Source organism: Pseudopipra pipra, chromosome 1, assembly GCF_036250125.1.
Source record: "Pseudopipra pipra isolate bDixPip1 chromosome 1, bDixPip1.hap1, whole genome shotgun sequence".
In the NCBI taxonomy this organism is placed as follows: domain Eukaryota; kingdom Metazoa; phylum Chordata; class Aves; order Passeriformes; family Pipridae; genus Pseudopipra; species Pseudopipra pipra.
In genome coordinates, this window is record NC_087549.1 from 88,538,113 (window position 1) to 88,554,507 (window position 16,395).

The 16,395-nt window shown below is 39.3% G+C and overlaps 1 long non-coding RNA gene across 1 annotated transcript in view; it reads right to left on the reverse strand.

Moving 5' to 3' along the window:
• Positions 1-8,039: 8,039 nt before the first annotated feature.
• Positions 8,040-16,395, reverse strand: part of LOC135418592 (uncharacterized) — a 41,612-nt gene continuing 33,256 nt past the window's right edge. Inside the window, exon 3 of the long non-coding RNA XR_010432561.1 lies at positions 8,040-10,789. This is a non-coding gene — a long non-coding RNA (uncharacterized LOC135418592). The remainder of the gene's footprint in view (positions 10,790-16,395) is intronic.

A 16,395-nucleotide genomic window follows, 5' to 3' on the forward strand; every position in this document is an offset into this window, starting at 1 on the left:
TCCTGCTATTTATCATCTCACTGTTCACTAGCAGTACTTTCTCAAATATGCAGTGCATTTGCTATGAACATAATTACATAAATACATATTAAGATGATTAAAAAACACAATAACATTACTTGCTTTATTGACTTGTCTGTATACCTACTTAATGAGACTAGCTAGTTAGCTGCTTTAAAAAACAACACGCAAAACAATTACTTGTTTGAGAGACTGCAGTATATATTAGGAAACCATGTAAAATTAATGGTGACTCTTCTTGTTTCCTGCCTCCCCACACAGATGACTTTGTCTCTTAGTAAAGGCAATGGCAAAACCCCCACTAGGATGGCTACAATTTACATGAAGTCCTAAATGTTGAGTAAGACTCTTTGATCCCTTTTTTGCAAATTTTGGCCAAAGCTGCCAGGCATTGACATACCTGTCTGTGGGATTCTAATGTTTTTGATGTTCATAGTTGCTTAATTTTGCTTTGATTTATGGAAACTTAAAAAAACCAGTCATGGTCTGCTAGGAACTGCAAGTTTCTGTTTGAAATATGTATCTCATGACATGTGAATGCTTTCCTCTGAAAATGCTTTGATTTTTTTGTATTTTCTTAAGTGCCATCAACAGATCTGCAAACTTGGCTAAAGTTCAGGGAATATAATGAAAACTTCATCATAGCACCAACTGTCACACATACTGAGACAGCATTTGGGACAAATAAGCACAGGGTCCCTAACATGACCTGTATCTTTCCTGCTCATGTACGTATGCTGTAATGTACCTAAAACTTGAACAGACTTTAGAGGAAGTTCTTGAAGAAAAGTTACTTCTTCCTGGCAGCACTGTGGCCCAATGCTGAACAGTTAATGAATCAAGTGGTCTCCCTGGGCTCCCTCTGTAGTCAGAGGGCCAGTGGAGGAGGGTCTCTTCCCCGCAGAAGAGCAGAAGGAAAATTTTGGCATTAGCATCATATTATTGTATATCACGATCACATTACCACATAGCACAATACTAGCACGTTAGCATTGCTAGTATACTTGAACTATATCAATATATCATGCTGTCAATATAGTATTAGCATAGCCTCTTTTTCACCTCTCTGCTGACTACAGAGGCTGCTGAGGCAACCTGACCCTTACACCACATGAAATGTGCACATCTGAGCAAGTGTAGTATGGGCTAAAAACTGTGTTCTGGCAACTGGATGGCCCTTCTCAAAATACGTCTTATTTTACAGCTAGGTCTGTGGAAAGTGTGTTTTTATTTAAAGAGTACCTTCGAGGATACCCACAGCTACACTTTGCCAACAGAGGTTAAATGATTTCAGTGAATGGCTGCATACCCGGCATTTCTACAGATTTCAAGGCTGAGAGGTTGGCTCACAGCTTCCTAAAGATGTTGAATGTTAAAAGCATCTTTCCAGTTGAAATAACCAGCTCAGTGCCACAGCAGCATAGGACACATATGACAGGCTGGGAGCTGGGCTGCGCTCACTTCTTTTCAGGACAATAGAACTGTTTTCCTCCTTTTCAAGCTGCAAAACAGTTTCAGCCTGGTTGCATTAAATTCTTATGTTAATGTTCCATTAATTAACTTCCCTTTCTTTATATTCGGTCTTCATTGTTCTGCTTTTACTTTGTTTCACTCCGTGTATAATTAAAATGTTTAACATCGTTCCTTCCTGTGGTCAGGACACATTCGCTTACGTCTGCGTCGCTCCCAACCCTGGCTGAGGCCAAATGGAAGCAATTAAAACCAGGGACTACGTTGTCCGTGTGTCCCCCTCCTCTCGCCGCCGCCCAGCCCCTGACGCGGCGGCGCCTCCGACCTTTGCCGCTCCCGGTTGGGCTCCGCGGCCAGGCAGAAGGGCACGGAGGGGAGGTCTTTCTGCTGAAATAAGGGATTTATGTATTTTATTTTATTTTTTTTTATCTGTGCGTAAACGTGTGTTGCTGCGTGTGTGGGCACGTCTGTGTACCCACAGACCTACCTACACACGCCCCCGCCTCCCCCCCTCGGGGGTGGCCGCTGCCACCGCCTACCGGTAGGTGGCGCCTCAACACCGCCCACCTGCGCGGGCCCGGCCCGGCCCGGCCTGCTGGGGAGAATAAAATTAAAATAAATAAAATAAAGAATAAAATAAAATAAAATATTAAAATAATAAAATGGATGAGCAAAACTGCTGGTCGCTTCCCCTGGGTGATCTGTTCCGAAGAGCGGCACGACAGGATAGGCCTGTGCCTCGCTGCTGGCCTACGATCCGGCCTGCCTGGCTATCCGCCCCCATGGGTTTGTTGGCTTACAGAAGAGCTGTTAAAAAAATGTGAATTAAAAACATTTTACTCTTGGTTCAGTGGGGCCTGAGAGAGTCTGCCCGGCTGCAGGCACCGGTCGCAGCTGCCGTCAATGCATGGGCATTAGAGGCTTTCACATCCCCTGGTTCACACGATGGTTGCAGTGGGCTATGCTGGCATGAAACTGGTTCAATGGAAAAGTGAAGCATTCCCTTTTGGTGATGGAAAGCTGCAGTCCAGGAGAAGCTGCTAAGCTTCTGGTCACCATCTGAAGCAGGAAAGAGTTAAACACCAGGTCAAGTTAACGTGAGGCTTGTGCCCTGTCCCCGGAGCTCCCATCTCAGCTTCCCAACTGCCCTGTTCCATGCCCCGCAGTACCTAATTTTCACACAGGCTATCTCTGCCCTGTGCATGCAAGTCAGGGCCGTATTTTCCACTCAAGAAGCCAGGATCCCATCTCTCTGTTTTATTCCCTGACTATAAAAAGGAGCTACTGATATTTTGCCTTCCCCAAAGTCAAACCCATTAAACAGTGTGGGACAGCCTTCTATCGTGGTGATGGGAAAAGCAAGGGGGGATATTACAGATTTTAAAAAGCTCATTTTCTACTTTGGGTTTGTTTGTTTTTTATTAAACATAGAAGTTCATTAAAACATGCTGATAAAATTAAGAGATTTATTTAGGAGTTTCTTCATTAGCCTATATCAATTTATAAAATGTTTGCATGGTGACATAGTCAACTGCAAGAAGCATGAGGGATTTAAACACCGAATATCCATGTTTAGAAAGGAGGCAGAAAGGCAGTGAAACAGTCAACGTGTATTTTGGTTTTTTGGGTATTTTTCACATTTGACAAGAGTCACTATGGATGTCAAAGAATTCACAACTCAGTGTCAAAAAATACTGTTTTGGTTCACTTCTCCTTGAAAATCCTCTCTTGCAAGCAATACAAGCAGTTGTCCCGAAATGGTAGGATATTTCTGGAAAGAGAAAAGTGCTTCTGTTGTGACACCTGTGCTTTCACTTTTTTATATTTTTAACATAAGTAGGTAGGATGTTGGGAGAAAAGAGTACTGGTATCACATCTTTGTTACTAGAATATTGACATCTCTTGCTTCATTGATTTTTTATTATAGTCCCAAGATTAGAAATAATGATTGTCAGTGACAGCTTCTTTGCTGCTTGCTTCAGCTTCAAGTGGTAATTTCAATCATATTTTAGTTTAGTTTATTTCTCCCCATCTATATAAACTCCCTACCTTTCTGTCTGCAACAGGAATAAGTGGTTTGTAAAAAGCCGCCTCTGAAAAGTTCGGGGCTGCAACATGCCAGCATAAAAGATAACACCAAACCAAGCTGCCTTTGTCACTACTACTGCTGCTGTCTTGGCATCTGTCGACAAAGAGCCGCTCCAATCTGGGGATCCCTGCTGGGGTGAGATATGGCCACGTCTCAAGCAACGGACCAGGCGACACCAGTGTCAGAACGCTGCGACCATCTGATGCAAGTCGCTCCTAATGAAAGTCCAGCATGGGGCTAAATGAGTTTCCTCCACTGCTGGGTGAGGGGCTAATGATAAAAGCCCTCCCTGGGCTCGCCACTGCTGTCAGTAGCTTTGTCAGGGCATATGGCAGTTGGCTAACTGCAGCTCGTGTGAGGATTCCTCTCACCGTGTTACCTCTGGATTTGGCTGGCGGGCTCAGCTGAGAGACCTCTGCCTGCTGCCCAAGGGGTGTGCGGGTGTGTGGGTGCTTGCTGTGGCGAAAGGGCAAGGAGTTTTGGGGCAGCAATATTTTGGCACCTGGCAACTGTTGTTATTGCTGCTGGAGAGGCACAGCTCACATGAAATCTGTACCACTTTGCTGTAGAAAAGGCTGATGTGCTAGTTGGTGAAATCAGCTGTGCTCCCTCACACGCAGACACGCTCTGCTGCCCCAGTCATGTGGGCTGAGGCATTCTGCATTTCCAGTCCCAGCATTCGCAGTTTAATTAATTAATTAATTAATTAATAATAATAACTATAATAGTAATAATAAAGTAAATGAGACAGTTGTGGCCAGGAAGTCCCTAGGCAGCTCACAGAATATAATTTAAAATAATAAGAGAAAGAAAGTAGATCCTGTCTTTCATTAGAGAAACTAGTGAGAAATTTGGTGAAGTAGATTAAAAGAAAACAAAAGGCATACATGCAAACACACACACACACACACAGAGATCCTGCATGGAAAGTGTGCTGAGAAAAATACCAAAAAACACCACCAAAACAGTGTAGGGATAGGTGCTTGCTTGCTCACTTTTATTCTTATAACAGTTTCTTCAACTTTTTGTAGTTGACGTTAAATGTGAGACCCGTAATTTATTTTTTTTTTCAAACATAGCAGCAGCATGTTCTCTGCACCTGTTAGTTTTATGATTTGCTTCTCACAACAATTCCTTTGCTGTTGAGACATGATCTGAATGACAGGTACTGCTGAATCAGCTTGTGAATAGTAATGGAGGTGGGTTCAATATATTTTCCAAAAATAACCTCCCTCTCATGCCTTGTGTGACTTGCCCCTTGCAAGGCATGTTTGATCCCTCTTTGTCTCGTGCCATTCAATTTCTCTGTTCTGTTTTAATACTCTTTCTATCTCTCACCATTATTTCCACATCCTTGTGTTGTTCTTTTCTCACTACACTCCCCCGGGTTCACTCCTCAACAACTTATCAACAACTTAGGTAACAGCAGAGGCATTCATAAGTGAAATGTTTAATTAAAGCATAGTAACCCTGCCCTTGAGATGCATTCAAGGCAGGTCAAAACCATATAAGGCTTTTATTAGAAAACTTCAACTACAGGACAGTCACTACTCCAGACTGACCACACTATCTCCATGGTGACCTGGGATTAATGATTCCCCAGTACTGAGTTAGACTGGCTTTTTGCCTATAAAGGCACATAGCAGCTCAATGGAAGGACATCATCCAATGTATTATAAGGAGCAAAACAAAACAAAAAAACCCACAATCCAACAAAACAAAACACAGCCTTACTACTGCAATCACTGTCCATTTTCTGTGAGTTATAAACTCTACTCAGTAGAGTCCTGAGTCAGGATTTTGGCATGCTTTTGGGATTTGTCGAGGATGTACTTGTTTAAACTTGTATGGCAAAGTCTGTGTATCTCAAAGCACTTTAAGGCTGTTTATCATTTAGACTCTTAAGACCCCTGGCAGGGTAGGTTATGTCAAAGACTGGACAACTTAGGCGTTGAGGCTCCGGTCTTTAGAAAATTTATTACTGCTAAGATCCCTTCCAAGATCTGTGCCTAGATGCTTCAGGCACTATTGAAAAAGGGTTTTACGTGCCTTAGCAGATTTGCCCTGTTTCATAAGCTTCTCCTTGGCATTACTGTCAATCTCAAAAACCAGTGAGAGTTCTGGAAAGGTCAGGGAGGTCATGAAGGTCCATTTAATAGTATCAGATCGAAGCAAAGTACAGATGGAAGCCTGCTGCATTTTTCTGACACATGCTGCAAGTTGTTCCAACTAGTTTTAAAACTAACCTAAATCTTTGGATTTAGCCAGCACATTCGTTAGCAAGTGCTTCATGTTAGCTTCAGCTGAAGCTGAAGCTTTTGTTTGGTGGTATGATCTAAATGAATTAATTTTTAAAAGGAATCTACATTATTTAAAATATGTTGTTGTGAATCATGTCAGGGAAGCTCCATCAAGGACTGAAAGCATTATGTCCCATTTGTCTTATTGCTGTGAAAACGTATTCAAGAAATTAACTTTTCAACTTAACTGAAATAAAAAGGAATTTTATGTGAAGACAGGGCATTTTTTTCCATTTTGCTGTTGATAGATTCAGATATATCCAGTACAAATTTAAGACATGCTGTGAGTGGCTCTCAGTACCTCTTGGAAGCTACGGGAGAAGCAACTGAGGGACTATGTAGCCTATGAGAGATTCTTAGACCAGTCAGGCTCCAACAAGTCTCTGCCTGCATGAGGGCAATCCTGACTACTACTGAAATGTGTGCATGCCCAAATGAGGTTCTAGGGATTCCCAGGATGTCTGTTGCAAGCTCCTCTCACTATAGCCCTATGTTTGCTGTGCTTCAGTATGTAGCACGGCCTCACTGAATGCAAGTGTCTTGGTGCAGATTGCATCCAATTAAGGACTTACAGTCTGTCTGCAGCTCCTGCTCAGGAAAGACTGTTTCTAGGCAGCCTTAACTGTCTGACAAAGCACACTGCTTACACAAGCTATGTATTTTAAAGATGCTTGCAGAAAGGGGAGGGAAATTTTTCAAGTAAACTTGGCCTGTTAGAGCAAGTTTATATAAAGACTATAGGACAATTAACTTCTTGACAACTGCTTTTTCTTGATGTGCCCTAGACAAACAAACTAGGCTACCTGAATGCAGAAAAATTAAAGTAGTTGTTACTGAACATAATAGAAGTGCCCTAAAAAGTTCGTGTAGTTTGTCCCACTCACTTAAAATCTCAGGTTGCTTTATGGAAAAGGCTGCTAAAACATCCTTCACCTTTTTTCATTCAAGAAAGCTTCAAGGGGAATTTTCAATACAGGAACAAAACCCAAAAAACTCAACAAATCAATAAAAAAAATTATATTTGAAAAAAGCCATTTAGTTTGACTTACAGTTTGATCTACATAATTCCAAAGTCTCCAACAGAGATGTGGAGCCATCTTTTGTGGTTCGTGTTAGTGTGGCTCTTGGAAGCTTTGGTATTGGTCATGTTTTCAGTACCCACAGGCACTTTTTACTCCTGAGAGGAAGACTAGCTTGTCTATAAGACAGTGTAATCTTTTAGGCAAAAGAGTAAAAAATCAGTTTATTTGAAGGAAAAAGATGATGGAAATAGAAATACCAGTACTTTACATGGAATAATGCTTCACTGAAAATGTTTTCCTCTGGGTAGAAATGGGAAGAAGTAAAAAGCTAGACTCTGGATAAACTGTGTGAAATTTTATAATTGTCCTATGCCCCAGTATGTTACCAGCGACAGGAATGGGTTGGAACAAGTTCTTATTCCACTGCTTGTACTGTTTCCTGTGGCCTCAGTAAATCACTTAACCTTTGTCCCTAAGTTTCCTTATTCAACAACTGGGAATTTAAAAACTTAATTTTCTGCCTCAGAGAAGTGTTGTGTAATTTAACTAGGTAATGTCGGTTAAAGGCTTTGAAGCCTCACAGAATAGCCAGCTTGAGTTTTCTTAAGTGAAGAATACGACAAATCCAGGGTGGTAATATATAAATAGTATAAATACATAAAACAGACTTCTCCCCCCAACCCCCAGAAACAAGAGTGAACAAGTTGAATGTGAAATCAGTGTTGCTGTAGAGTATAAAGAATCAGTGACTGAACAAATCTGCTTTGAAACACACCCTGGTAATTCACAATTCTATCAAACAATCTTCAATCTCCCCATTTTGAATTACTGGCATATATGATGACTCCACCATGCATTTTTCCTTCTGATTTTAACTCCCCTTTTAACAACACAAGTTTGTGTCTGCCCAGACAAGTAGGAACATTGTCAGTATGGGATATGAAATGAATTAATTGTTTGGTGGGGTTTTTTTTCCATGAAAAGTTTTGCCATCCCAGTAATACATTGTATAGTTTTCTTCGAGTGTGCCCTCAGCCCTACACTTACCAGGTGTCATTTCTTTTTATTCAATAATTATGCCATTTTCAGTAGTGCTGGATGAATGCTTCAGAAAGCTGTCTATAAATATTCATTCCAGCTCTTAAATAAACTCATTTCAATTATGTTAATGCATATTTCATGTACGCTTTATCTGATCATTCTAGTGAATGATTTATTGGCAGGAATGTTTGTCCAAATGAAAGATTTTAAGGTTCAGGTAATTCAAAAAAAAAAAAAAAAAAGTGAAATATGCATTTCTAATAATAAAACTCTATACTATAAATCATAAGTAAGCTCAGGATCAATGTGTTAGTGTACATAAACATGAAAAATGAGCCACAATCTAACAAAATTCTTTCTACCTTAGTTCACTTGCAGTGAAGTAATCTTGAGCAAATATCAAACTAAGAATGATTTTTAAAACATCAGAATATTTTCAACAGGTAGTCAATGAAAGAAAAACAAAACAACATTCCAGTAATTGACAATTCACACACAGACCTGCAATACAAAGAATAAATCATCTGCAAATTCTCTGGTCTTTTATTCTATTTGTCTTCTTTGGGTACAAAATTTGGTACAACAAAATTCATGCTGTTTATCTCAGCAACACAGCAGAACTACCTATTGACAATGCACTGTTATCAATAAAGTATCCTTTGGAGAAAAGTTGATTTTTCTGATGGGTAGAACATGTTTATAAAAGCTAGTGTTACCCATAACATATTGCAATTGAATAACTTTGGTTTTTCTCCACATTTAGTTTCGGTGTGGTCATACACAATTGATACATGGCTTATTTGTTTAGCTGAATTATTATTAAAATGGGCAAAGCGATATGATACCTCTACCAATGAGTGTACATTTAAACTATCAGCAGTGCTGAGAATCAACAGAATATTTCTATACTTCCTTCTAAGAAGTGTTCATATGTACAGAATAGCTTGGAGAAGTCACAAATACTCTGAGGACAAACAGTCTAATATTTACAAAACTCAGACAAGCGTTTTTGATAACATTCATAATTTTCAAATTTTAGAGTAAAAAGGATAATCTCCAAGGCAAACAATGAAATTTCTCCCCTTAAACAAAGAAGAAAAACAAAAGTGAGCTCGTTGAACAGGCAGGCCAAACAGCACCACTTTCTGTAATAGTTTGTATTTCCTCATATCAGTTTACACTCGGACTACTACAAAGCAGAGCATTTGCAAAGGTCTGAGAAACATTACCCTTTATAATTTGTCTTCTTTCATAGGAAATTAGTCTGCCATCATAATTCCTTTCTCTCCCAATCTCTGTCTCCTTTTGCACTTTAGAAAATAAGTCGTGACTCTACAGTATGTGACAGCTCTATCATGTGGGAATTTGGCCAAGTCAAGAAGCCCATCTCTGCAGAGTATACTAGTATTTGAATGATCCTGTTGCCATTGGTGGGATTACTTCTTGTGAAAGTCACATCATTGCCTTGCAATAAGCAGGTCAAGGGATAAACAAGAAATGTTCAGAGGTGACTGGTGTGTTGAGGGAGGAAAAGAAATATTTAATTATGTAACTGAGAGTTAGACACTTAGTGCTGCACCATTGACTTTTTTCACAGCTTTAGATGCTTTCTAGCGTTTATGGCTTTAGGTAGTCCTGTATTACAAGATGATGGAGTGAAGGAGACGATTCCATGTCACTAAAGAACAACATGATTACTCTAGTCCTCAAGGATGGGTTAATGCAGTAAATCACTCCGTGGAGTTTGAAATCATTTCAGTTGGAGGGGTAAAAGGAGTGATGTTCTACAGCTACTGGAAAAAATTTATTAACTCCTCCCCTTCCCCCTATTGCTTCCCTCTGTCCTTCTGTGTCAAGATGTGAAGGGCTGGGTGCACCTGCTCACACACTGCAGGCAAGGTAGGAGATAACTGACTGGTTTGTGGATCACAAGGAGACTTCAGTATGAGAAAATGAGATACCAGAGACCAGTTACCTGAACAGCCAAGGATCTCTGTTAAACAAGCATTATATTTCAGCCCTTTACAGGCTTGCAGGTTTGACCAGGATCTGCTTTTGTTCCTAAATTCAGGTCTTGGTGGCTGTCGTTTTAGTTCCTAATTTTATTATTAGTTCTTTTATCAAAGTTAGTTAATAAACTGGAAGGTTTAGGTGAGAATCACGAGGATTAATTTCTGCAGCAGTTGAAGGTGAAGGAGTGATAGTCACCAGGGATAACCTAGTGGAGGAAATGCCCAAAGTGGAGAGACACAGGATACCCAAGGATGTGAATCCCAGCAGACAGATAAAACCCCTGTTCTGAATCAATCTCTGAAAGGTGTCTTTCCCCACTGACTTGGGGGATGCTGGAGGTGATTGGTTATTCTGAGGCTTAAGTTAATCTTTCTGTATACCACCCTTCAGTTGTCTCATGGAGAACTGGTCCTTTGGGTTGTAGTGACCTATCAAATGCTGTGTTTGTGGAGTCTGATTGTCTTAAATTCTGAAATGCTTATTTATTTCATTTCCTCCCAGAAACAAACAAACAAACAACATCTACTTCTTTCTTAGACCATCATTGCTGATACTACTCAGTTCCTTCACAATTGCTTGCAGCTGGATCCATTAAAAAAAAATAAAACATCCTCTCCTTTTTAGATCATACACAAGATGAGGAAAGAAAAATTACTCTGACTACAGTGGGCTGCAACTACATTAGTTTCATCCAATGCTATCTTCATTTCCTGCCTTTCCCACTTAGTTACATAATGTGAAAATTGTCCTATTTTGGTATTATTATGATGATTTTGAGCTTCTCATTCTTCTTTCACATAGTGTTGGCTGCCTAAGATGACCTCAGAAACAACCTGGTTAAAAAGAAAACAAAAAAGCAGAGTTAGCAGAGAGAACTGTTCTTTTGTAATGGCAACCTTTTGGAAAAGAGTACTAGCATAGCTCCTGCTTACTGTACCTTTTTTGGGGCTATTTGGGAAATGTGGGACACTCCCACATATTCTGATTGACTTCCAATTAATGTAAAAAATAAAAGTACTTAAAAAAGAGATGAGTTCTATTTCCAATGAATTGCTTTGTGTATGAGAACCTGGCATATGGTACAAACAGGGACAGAAAAGAAATCCCTTTGGTATTTATTTCTAGAAAAAGAATAAATGAGGAAAATCGCTATTCAGGCCGTAAGCTGGGTTGTATGCCCTTCTATTTATTCATAAGAGTTTGAAGTGGTAAGAGCTAAGCTGGTGGCAGAGTCAGCTCAGGGCTCCTCAACAGAATCGGCAGAAAATTAGTTTTATTGATCCAGAAGTGAGGGGTAGGAACAGTCACTGTTCCTGCAAGAAAGGAAAACCTGGACCTGGTTGAGAGAAGCAGGTGGATGGATCAGATCATATATTTGGCTGCTGCTTCTCAGTGGGCAGCTGCAGCCATCCTGGCATCCACAGAGGCACAGGTGAAAATAGGAAGTGGAGCCTGTGTTATTTCTCTGTGTCTATAGCAGCCTGCTACCCTATGAAACTGCTTTTTTCACCTATGTATAGAACACATCTTCCTTCTTGACTGAACAGATTTTTTGTAAGCAAATTAAGTGCTGTATTTGTGGTATTTACTGCAACAGGCCAATATTTGGGTTGGTACAATATTACCTGTTTCTGCCACGGTTCTGCCAAACAAAGACTGCACTAGGATGGAAAAAAAGCCCCCAAACCAATCCTGCACTTATTTTGTATTCTGTGAAGGCTGAAATCTCAATGCACATTATTCTATGTCAAAATTGTAACACTGAATATCTTCCCTACTTTAAATACTTAAAAAAAATTGCTTTCATTTATCTACAGTATCACAGCCAAATTTCCATCAATGTATGGGATCTTGTTAACCTGAAGGAGACACAGCAAAGGCACCTATGATGCAGCCAGGCTGTGAAAGAGTAAATACAGAGTGAAACTCCAAAAGAAAACAAGTTTTTTCTTTCAGTGTTCTATGTTGACTCTCCAATTACTATTTTGAAAGATAATATGAGTTAGTATTGTGGCAAAATGCAGGAGTCCTAGTGAAACGGGATTTTGGCACTCTGAAGATTGGACTCTTAATATGTGTGTTCTATTCAAGTTTTTTCCCAAAAATCTACAAATACACAGACAGCAGAGTCAGAACTTGAGCTCAGTTATGAAATATGAAGCCTACCTGAAAAATTGAAGACAAAAGACATCCTGGACAGCTGTAGTTTGATGAGAGATAATTTTGTCCATGTTCTTCCATTTGGGCAGAGGTCTACCTGAACCATTCCTGACATGTTTGCATAATTTGTTTCAAAGCAATATTTCCATTTTTCTAACCTATCTATCTGCATGATACTAAGAAATAAACTACTTGAGCAAAGAAGTGAAATTAACTGACGAAAAACAAATAGTGTACATATGTCATGGACTGACGTTCAGCCAAAGTGTGAGACATATTTGCATTCCTCCTAGTCTACGCTATTCCCTCACATTGGACTTCAGACACTCTTTCCACTGCTATTTCTAAAAGACATTGACAGGCAGTATCAACAGTTTCACATAGTTTTTAATTTTTATTTATGTTTAAATTAACCAAATTACACTAGCACACTGTAACATACATAGAGAGTAAGGAACTGAGAATATGAAGGATGTAAAGTATCAAGTAAGTTGTTCCCTCTTGTCAGAGTCAGTAGTCTGGACATTATATTGGCAAATAACGCTTATGATGAATTGCACAGCTCAATCTGCAGCTCATACATGTATATTGGAAAACTGAAGAGAATTAATGTGAGCAATTTTTTAATATTAAATTGAAAATGAGATATCTTTTTTGCCAACAGAATATTACGTCAAATTGTTTTCTTTATTGCATTTTTCTTCTGAATATGATTACTATTTTCCATTTTCTTTAAGAATGCACAATCCTGTTGTTTCTCCATACTAACTATTTGGGCTTTCCTTTGATCTATAACAATTTCATTTAATTTAACAGAACAGGAGTGGAGTTCTCAAGCATTTTATCATTTCCTTTGTGATGAAATCTGATGCAAAGTCCATGACTTCTGTAGAAAAATGCACCGTTATTGACATAAATGTGCATTGTGTCAGGCCTTCAGATTTCAGACATTATTTATGTGTCCTGACAATAGTTCTTGAACTGTGTAGACAGTACTGATGGATTATCCATTCTTCAGCATTTCAAAATGGAATCAAAAAAGTTGGTCAGAGAAAAACTCTTGGTCTCATTGTAATCAAAAGATGCTTATTAGAAATATTTCCAAATACTTTCCTTTCGAACTATAATTCAAATATATAGACCTACTAGACTATTTTATAACATAAAAATTAATTCCTTTCTGATGGAACTACCAGTGGTTGTCCAAGGATCAGTGACCCGATTTGATTACACTGAATATAGGGTAGCCTCTGTCCAAAGCATAGTTATATTATATATGATGAAATGAGATTATTAGGTAGGAACATTCCACATTCTAGTGTCTCAGGAAGTTAGCTAGGAGGACTGCACAAGCGTTCCATTGGTTGTCATATACAAAAGAAAGGCTGGTGAAGGCCAAAGATAAGTGGGAATTACAAACAGCTGTCAAACCCACACTGGTCAGACCTAGAAGGGGCATGAGATCAAGAGATGTGAGACTAGTGCCAATCGTGTGTTTTCTCAGCTGATTTTAAAGCATTTGATTAGGAGGAAAAACATTTTGACTTGAAGATGGCATGTCCTCCGTGTTTAGTTGACACATTACATGCTTAATTGACATGTTACTGTGAAAAAATATTATTAAAGTGATTTGTACTTCACAAAGAGATAAGGTAGCAGGTTTGTTCTTGCTTTATCTCTTTAGTATACTAACAGAGATGACTGTGAAGAGACCTAGAACGTGATATCAAATGAGACATTAGGTTTATTAATAATTTAAGGAAAAGTACTGATTGCCACATTCACAGAGGAATTACAAGCTTGGGGCAGGGGACTGTATCTCTGACAAGGGCTTAACCACACAAAGGGTTCTAGCAGGAATGAAAGCTTCAATAAGTGGAAGAGCTCATTTATGTTTATAGTCTTATTCAAGATAATTTATATGAATGAGATTTTCAGAAAAAGACACAACAAAGTCAGACCTCAGAAAAGGTTGAAAAGCTCAGCTTGAAACCAAGTAATGAAGAAAACATCACTTTCCTATGGAAATTGTGTGGAGATAGCCATTTACAAAGGAAAGAGCAGCATCTGTGAGAGAACCTATAGACCTTCAAAGTTCCCTCTTCACAGCAGTTAGCAAGAACCACAATGGCCCTCAGTTCTGTTGCCTCCTCTGTGTTCCTTGCCCTGTTCGTGCTCTTTTTCCTTTCATACATCCTCAATGACTGTCTTCTGTGGGACTGTCATTTTAACTACATGCTCTATATTTAAGAGTCTCTTGTCATACCAATTTTTCCAATATTCAGTCAATCAGGTAACAAGATTACTAAGAGGGAACACGAAGATATTTGGTTTATCAAGCCACTAACTCTCACATTGACAATGATCAATGATAATGATGTATACATGCACACGACATGGTAATTTAAAGAGGAAAAAATTGGTAAAATCCTAACCACATCCAGAAATAAACATATGAATGAGAATTTGGAATTCTCTGGAAAAAAACCATGGACAGAAATCATAGTTTGATGCAAGAGAAGGATGAAAAATGGTACTAACTTACATTTGTCATAATAGGCAAACATGTTAGGATACAGGACAAATAGATATTGGATGATCTAAAATGTTTGGAAGGTTTCTTCCAATAAGATGGCAACAAAACACAGTAGATGGGAAGTGGCAGTAGTATTCAGGATGCAAGAAAGACAAAAGTGTTCAATAAATGTTTCTGTCCCTGCATTTGGAAATAAGTGGAATAGTATCCTTCTACTTGATGAGGAGGTTCATTCATTGCTAATGGAATAGCAGAAAATAAGCATCTTTTAAACTTAGAGGGAGGAAGTATTATTTCACTACTCAGTTTTGAGATTTGAGTGATGGGATATTCTGTAAATATAATGGACTTTTCAAAGACTTTTGAATTAGTGGTGCACAATATTCTGATTATAGAGTCAATGTTATGGAACACCAATCAGGAACATGTTAGATGACTTAAAAATTGGTCACATGATAGCTCTCAAAATCACAGTCATCAGTGGTCAATGGTGAATGCTGAGTTGCTGTTGGACAGTTGTGTCCTAATGTTGGGAGGTTACCATAAGGATCAATACTGGGCCAGTGTTGTTCAGCATTTTCAGTTCTGGGAATCACTAACTGGTAAATAATGAACTGCAGCTGTGGAAGGTTCTAGGTGACCAAGACATCATGGAGACAGGCATATAAACTGATCTGAATCAGTTGTAGCTAAGCTTGTTCAAATGAACTGTTTTGAATACAGCTAATTAGTCCCACCTAAGAAGAAAAAAAGAGCTCAAGGGTGAGAGCAGGGGAAGTCCATCACCTGGAAAAAATGCAACTGAAATAGAGCACATGACACAAACAGCTCTCAGTAAACTTCCAGAACAAAGGAAAGGCTGAGGAACAACTCTGTAAGAAAAAGAAACTGGGAACAGGAAAGTCATCTAACATTTTCATGTGGCCTTGGCAAATAGGTGTAGATACTTCTAGAGTTCCTGTGACCTTCATTTTTTAATGAAAAAAAATTTAAAAAGGATGCTTAACAATGGAAAAAGTATAGAAAAAATAATTAAAAATTAACAGAGAACAAAAGTGTGCTGGTTTAAGGGTAAACCGGCAGGGGAAATGAACCCAACTCAAAAGAGAGATTATAAATCAGAATAACAATTTAATAAAATAATACAATAAATGCGATTATACAAACAAACAATTGGTTTTAACCCACAAAACCCAAATGTATAACCCAGCACCCTGGGGCATGAACAGAGTGGTGTTTATTGGGCCCCCTGAGTCCAAAGCAAAAGGAGAGGGAAAAAACCTGTTGGTGAGAGTGCTGGTGCAGTCCGGTCAAGAGTGGTGATTGCAGTCCAGTCGAGAGTGATGGTTGCAGTCTGGTTGAAAAGTGGTGATTGCAGTCTGGTCGAGAGTGGTGGTCACAGTCCTTTCTCTGGATCCCACGAGTGGTTAAAAAGGTTCCAAGACTCCAAGATTATATATATCTTCCGTTTCAGACAGGAATGCCCAGTACCTCCCTCAGGGCGGGGAGTTCCACAAAGGGTGTGAGGACAGGGGGCACCCTCCTATCTGGCAGGCCTCTTAACACCCAGTTTATAGCCTGAGGAGTCAGGCCTGCTCTGGGCAGAGGGTGTAAATGGTCTACTGATAACAGTTTCTGGGAAATGGCGTGGAAGGCTATAGAATACACAGTTTTGGGTTACACCCATACAGTGATGAACTGGTCCCAGCTGTTCTAACTAGGACAAAAAGTGAGGGATTTAGT